General features: G+C 41.7%; 1 pseudogene; it reads right to left on the reverse strand.

The window, feature by feature from the left end:
- Positions 1-1,998: 1,998 nt before the first annotated feature.
- Positions 1,999-2,116, reverse strand: LOC124607699 (annotated as a pseudogene).
- Between the last annotated feature and the right edge of the window lie 5,364 nt (positions 2,117-7,480).

The following is a 7,480-nucleotide window of genomic DNA, read 5'->3' on the forward strand; positions in this document are numbered from 1 at the left end:
AACGTAAGTAAAAATTTATGGGAAAATTTTTTTATATAAAAGTGTAAGTATTGACTAACAGTACAAGAAAGAAACAGTACTATATGTCACGTATAAGATAAATATCAAGCGAGAAAAGACTTTAATCACAAAATTTTAAAAAGAATACATGGAAGGGGAGCTCACACCTATCACGCCATGGGTAGCAACAGGCTGAGGCGCCCGCTTTAGCAAGTGCGGGCAGGTGAACATTACACCAAGAGTGCCATCTAGTTGCCGTAAATATAAGTAGGCTACTTAACATTTAAAATGTAGACAGCTGAATGTTAAAACGAACAGTATTTAGTACATGAACTAACAGGCAAAGCTTTATTTGACATGGTAAGTTTTTGTTTATGTAATAGCATAGAAATACAGTTTGAAGACTGAAAACTGATTAACAGTACAAAAAGAAGCAGTACTCAAACGTCACGAATAAAATAAACACTAACCGAAAAAGCTTTAGTCTTTTTGTACTGTTAATCAGTTTTCAGTCTTCAAACTGTATTTCTAAGCTTTTACATAAACAAAAACTTACCATGTCTGCTGTTCTCAAACAAAACTTCGCCTGTTAATGGACTAAGGATTGTTCATCTTAACATTCAGCTGTCTATATTTTAAATGTTAAGTAGCCTACTTATATTTACGGCTACTAGGTGGCACTATTGGTGTAATGTTCACCTGCCCGCATTTGCTAACGGGGGTGCCTCAATGTGTTGCTACTTGTGGCGTTATAGGTATGACCAGCCCATAGTGGCTCGCCTTCCATGTATTCTTTTTAAAATTTTGTGACAAAATTCTTTTCTCGCTTGACATTTATCTTATATGTGACATGTAAGTACTGTTTCTTTCTTGTACTGCTAGTCAATACTTACAATTTTATATTTAAAAAAATTCCCTTAGATTTGTACTTAGGTTACAGGCCAGTTTGAATATTTAATTTCAGACTAAGGCACTCATAGCAGCGTTGAAACCTGGTCAAAAGACTTAAATTTTGTGGCCTAGGACTGTAATTGCTTTAACTTTTTATAGATCAGTAGCACAAGCGGTTCTGAGGTACCAGGTATCGACCCGTGCTGCAACAACCATGTTAGTACGTGATGTAGTCTCCATGGACGGCAGTGCAGGCTGCCGATGGCGAATATTGCTCTGGGATACGTCATGTCACGCCTGCTCGACCTGTTCACGCAGTTCTGTAAAAGCTATTGGTTGACGAGTCGCATCAGTCACTTCTCATCCTATCAAACCCCACATCTTCTCCATTGGAGACGAGTCCGGAGGTCTTGTTGGCCAGGGAGGTTACTGCACGTCTTGTAGAGTACGTTGAGTTTCACGGACTGCGTGTGGGCGAGCATTATCCTGTTGGAACAACACATCACCTTACTGTTGCAATAATGGCAAAAGAATGAGTCTAAGAACATTTTACTCGTACCGAGCGCTGATTAGTGTCAGTTGCAGAAACACTAGAGGTGAATGAGAGTTGTAGCTTATCGCACCCCAAATCACTAGCCTGGGAGTGAGGTCAGTGTGCCCCGAACGAATGACACAGTGCTTATCAGGTCCTCATAGTACACGCGGACGACCATCACTTGCGTGCTAGGAGAATCTGCTTTCATCGCTGAAGACTACAGCGTGCCCCATTCCATCTTGCAAATGATTGTCTGACGGCACCAGTCGAGCCGTGCACGTCGATGCTGTGGCCTACGTGGAAGACGGGCTAGAGGTGTGATAACCAGTTCGCACGCTCAGTTGGTGTGAGCTAAAAAACTAAACTCCTCCCGAACAGGCCATGAAGGCTCAACGGTATCGACCGGCCGCCGTGTCATCCTCAGCCCACAAACGTCACTGGATGCGGATATGGGGGTGCATGTGGTCAACACACCGCTCTCCCGGCCGTATGTCAGTTTCCGAGACCGGAACCGCAACTTCTCAGTCAAGTAGCTCCTCAGTTTGCCTCACAAGGGCTGAGTGCACCCCGCTCGCCCACAGCGCTCGGCAGACTGGATGGTCACCCATCCAAGTGCTAGCTCAGCCCGACAGCGCTTAACTTCGGTGATCTGACGGGAACCGGTGTTACCACTGCAGCAAGGCCGTTGGCGAGCTTTCTTAAGTAAATGTGAGGATATTTAAAAGCTACAGCGCGGTTTAAGCGTTACAAATGTCTCCAAATAGTTCACACGGCAGTTACACTATGTTACATTACTTGTTTTATTTAGTTTGGCGAATTACCTGCCTGCTATCTCCGATTTGGAGTCTAAGTTTAGCAGAGTGACTTCCTACCTTAGTCTATATTGCACTTTAGGCGCAGCACCTAAAGAGGCTGTATGAAAAGCGATTAGCAGACCTTGTATAAGAATCTGAGAATAAGGCCATATTACAAGCGATTATCAGATCTTATATAAGAATCTTAAAATACCTATTTTCTCTGAAATTTCTCAGTTTTTGGTCGCAAACTGGTCGATTTAGCACTTGTGGAAGCTATTTGTAATTTCCAAGAACCAAACTCATGAGAGTGGGCTCTCAGAATGCTCTGACAAGGAATGTGAAAAGTTGTACTCGCTATGATAAAGAACTGTTTTACACAAATGTGGATTGTTTTGCTAGAAGATAATCATGTCTGCGAACGGACTGTGACAACAAACTTAATTAATGCCTAGGAATGCACGTCTGCCGCTGAAAGGAGGGTTTTGTGCTCTCAACATCAAAGTGGCTAAAGCTTAAGTACTGGAGGGCGTCCAAGTTTTAGTGTGCTAATATAAATAAGGACTCTGAGGAAACTTTGTAACTCTAACTCGGATCTTTGCCTTTCTCCGGAATTTATGTGTAACTGAGACAACCGAATAGCTTGACAGAAAGCTTCAGTCTGCCAGTACCTTGTGGTATTTCGGATGTTTGAGCTCTTGAAACGAATGAACTAGGGAGGAGAATGTTTTGCGGTTGTTAATATTACGAGATGCTACTTCGGTTTACACTATCAAGCATTCTACGTTCCACTGAAACTATGTCTCCATTTGCGGGTAGTGATTAAGTATTCTGTGCAGTAGATCGTAATATCATTCTCGGTTCAAAGGATAACGGTTCTTCCAACAAGCATACCAAAAACGATAGCATTTATTGAGTAACACAGTACTGAGATCACTGAGATTAGCAACCAGCACCAAGTATTATGACGAAATAATTGGTATTTATCTGCGGGATAAAGAGTGCATTGATCTAAAATAACTCATGATTGAATAACACTAACACACATATATGATTAATTTAACTGAGGGAACGATGCTTCCAAACAACTAAAATGGCTCTGAGCACTATGGGACTTAACATCTGAGGTCATCAGTCCCCTAAAACTTCGAACTACTTAAACCTAACTAACCTAAGGACATCACACACATCCATGCCCGAGGCAGGATTCCAACCTGCGACCGTAGCGGTCGCCCGGTTCCAGACTGAAGCGCCTAGAACCGCTCGGCTACAACGGCCGGTTCAAAACAACCAGTCGTCCTATACACTCTCTACACACTCTATCATGCTCTTGGACAGTGATGTAGGAATGGAAAAAAACCGACCGGTTATAAGCGATATATCTATTTTAGTTCTGAATAACTGGTATTTTTCGGAATTCTTTTGATCTCGGTAAAAGTGTAAATGTCGTGTGACTACGGCCTCCCGTCGGGTAGACCGTTCGCCCGGTGCAAGTCTTTCGGTGTGACGCCACTTCGGCGACTTGCGTGTCGATGGGAATGAAATGATGATGATTAGGACAACACAACACCCAGTCCCTGAGCGGAGAAAATCTCCGGCACAGCCGGGAATCGAACCCGGGCTTTTACGATTTACATTCTGTCGCACTGACCAGTCAGCTACCGGGGTCGGACTTGATCTCGGTTATAAAAGGCATTTTTCTTTTTTACTGAGAACCGGGTACAAAACCAATGTTTCAATTTGCCATAGCAGTAGTGCTAACATTTTTGGTTTTAAATAAAACATTTTTTAGAACGGGTTTAGTAGGACTTCCTGTAACTTCTGAAAGATTGGTATCGTCTTTGAATGATATTGCCTTTGGTCAAAGGAGTCAACTTACAGATCAACACGCTATACACCAAGTACTTATGAACAGATTGGATAGTAACTACTCGCCACTGAATAAATTCATTGTTGAAATTTTCACTACTGTCATATAATTGTGTGTGGTATGCGCTGTATTCTATCTACTATTGAAATTGTCCATTTGACCTATTCGAAAGACCGTTCTTTTGTTTTATCAGCAAAAATCAGTTGCATTCAAATTATCAATAAAGAGTGGATACATACAGGGTGAGTCACTAACTATTGACGCCTGGGATAACTCCGAAAGTCTGACAGCAGCTGAAAAGGTTGTGGGATAAATGTTGCATGGGACAACGGGGGCCATAATATGACGCATGTATTTTGTTGATAGATGAGATCGCGTCAGAGATATGAAGGTCAACTTTGTTTTTGTAAATGGGATGCTATAGTTTGCTACTTTTATTCTGATAGCAGCTATCGAGACCAATCCAATCATGTGAAACAGTAAGGTCTTTGAAGGTCAACGAAGGTCACAAAGTTGGCATGAGCGTCCATTTACAGAAGGTGTTAGAAGTGATGACCATTGGTATCAGTGCAGTGCTGCAATCTTCTTCTTATGGATTGAGTAGCATTCCTTATCACATCAGCACTTATCGAAGCACATGCTCTGACAATTCTCTCTCGCATATCTTCAGGTTTAATAGGAACGTCTTTATAAACAATGTCTTTTACGAGTCCTCAGAAGAAAAAATCCAGAGGCATCAAGTCTGGCGAACGAGCCGGCCACGACACATCTCCTACGCGTCCAATCCAACGATTTTGGAATTGTGTCTGCAACTCATTTCTAGCCATCAGTGAAAAATGTGCCGGGCACCCATCGTGTTGGTACCACATTCTGTTCCTTGTTCCTAAAGGTATTTCTTCCAATAACAGACCTAATGTTTCTTGCAGGAATGTGGTGTACTTCCTACTATTAATATTTCCAAAGATGGAAAAGGGGCCTATAATTCTGTCCTCCAGAATCCCACTCCATACATTCACCGACCACGGTTTTTGGTGTGCAACTTTCCGCAACTAACATGGATTTTCAGTTGGCCAATAATGCATGTTACTCAAATTAACATTTCCGTGGTTCGTAAATTTAACCTCGTCAGTAAATAAAATCAAATTAATGAATGTGTCATCCCCCTGAATCTGAAGTTGAGCCCATCGGCAGAATTTAATGCGACGCTTACAATCCGTACCAGTACTCCGGTATATGACCTATCGGACACAAGACCGATAACAAACCTAACTGTTGCAGGTTGCAGGACGCTGAACGAGGACTCTGTACCAGCACCCAGCGCCAGCCGCCGAGCAGCACAAACGCACAACGTCGAGGTATCGACATGCATGATACCCACTACTAACAAAGCCTATCCTTACACAACCTATCGCAGGCAGCAAGACAACCGCTACTGCTCTTGCCGCCCGGCCTAACTTTCGCAGAGGTTTTTTTCCCTTGGCTCTTGCTTTGGCACTTTTTTTCCTCTGCCCTTCAAACCGCTACCCTTCGTCAGATTTCGACCAATCTATCTCCAGATGAGCGCGTATTAATGGTTAATCCTAACCAGACGTACGCAGACATCGCAGTACCCACATCCTGCGACACCTCACTTTAGTGAATACTAACCCTTATGCAGAGATGGCAGTAGACCTTTTGTGTTGGCCATCATGCCGGTGTGGGCGTGGAGGGGCTCCACCTCTTTTTTTTTAAAAAAAAAATCCGTACCAGTTAATTTTTGGTGGAGACTAATATGGTAAGGATGATATTTATGGCGATGCAGAATACGAACAACACTACTCTGGTTCATGCCAGATTCCCTTGCGATTTGACGCGAACTAACACAAGGATCTCGAACCAAAAGTGGAAAGAGTATCAATTTCCGTTTCCTCGTTAGTAACTTTCCTTTGCCGGATATGTTTCCGATGCGTTAAATATGCAGTTGTTCTCAGTTTATCATGCACATATTTAAATGTACGACATGTAGGGTGAGTATGTTAAGGATATCTTTTAGCGTATAAGTCTCTAGTTCTCACTGAATTTCTTTGGCATTCTCCGTAAATGATAAGCATATTGACTTGATTAGACGATACTAGTCTTACCATTCCTATTAGTGTTCTACTGCGAAACCGTCGAATGGGGTTTACATGTCAATGGCACGTTAGATGGATACGCCACTTTCGGCGAATATTTACTGTTTGCACGATATTCGAGAGAGAATTGTCAGAGCATGTGCTTCGATAAGTGCCGAAGTGATAAGTAATACCACTCAATCCATGATAAGAAGATTGCAGCACTGCAGTGGTACCAATGGTCATACTTCGAACACCTTCTACAAATGGACTTCAGGCCACTCTTTTTGACCTGCGTTGACCTTCAAAGTCCTTACTGTTACACATCATCGGATTCGTCTCGATAGCCGCTGTCAGAAAATGAGCATCAAACTATAGCATACCATTAAGAAAAGAAAGTTGACCCTCATATCTCTGACGCGACCTCACGTAGCAACAAAACTCATGCGTCATATTGTGGCCCCCATTGTCCCATGCAGCATTTGCCCGACAAACTTTTCAGCTGCTGTCAGACTTTCGGAGTTATTACAGGTGTCAATAGTTAGTGACTCATTAAAAACTTATCAATACATTTATAGTTTATATTAAAAATAGAAAGTAGTTGATCTGTTGCATGTGCCTACATAGTATTTCTTAATGTGTTTGCAGCCCTTGGGAAACGACAACTTAATACGAAAAACGGGTTTCACCAACCTTTGTTATCACCCTTTGGCTCACTATTCGCAAAGCAATATAGTGATATGATCCTCGATTACATCGTGATTTTTTAACAGAGATTTGAAAAGTTATAGACTGTAGGAGAATACTGGTGAATTTTTTGAAGGATTCTACCTCTTACAACTTTTCTAGAAAAGCAGCGTCGGTCAATTAAATAATTTTCTTTTATTTACTTATTTTATTTGAAATTTTGATTTTATGTATCTTGAAACTTAAAATGAAAAAATCTGAGAGAATTTTTCAATATTTGTTCGATGTCTACGTGTATTGCTGGTAATTACAGCAATATAAAACCGAAAATCTGTTATTGTGGGAACCGATTATTTTGTGTGGTTTCAACTGTCGGGTTTAACAGCAGATGAAAAAGACCAATATAGCCAAAACGACTGTTTATGTATCATGGGGAATACAGTGGCGACTTGGGCTTGTCTTTACATGGAGATGCAATTCACACATCGTTTCTTAATTTCTTAATTTCATTCATCATAATGGATATGTTTCGAAAGCTTGCAACTGTGTCACTATTGATAATAAGACGTTGCACCGGTTACGTTTTTTCATGGATAGCACTGCATGTTTCAGG

This window comes from Schistocerca americana, chromosome 3 (assembly GCF_021461395.2).
Source record: "Schistocerca americana isolate TAMUIC-IGC-003095 chromosome 3, iqSchAmer2.1, whole genome shotgun sequence".
Taxonomy (NCBI): Eukaryota; Metazoa; Arthropoda; class Insecta; order Orthoptera; family Acrididae; genus Schistocerca; species Schistocerca americana.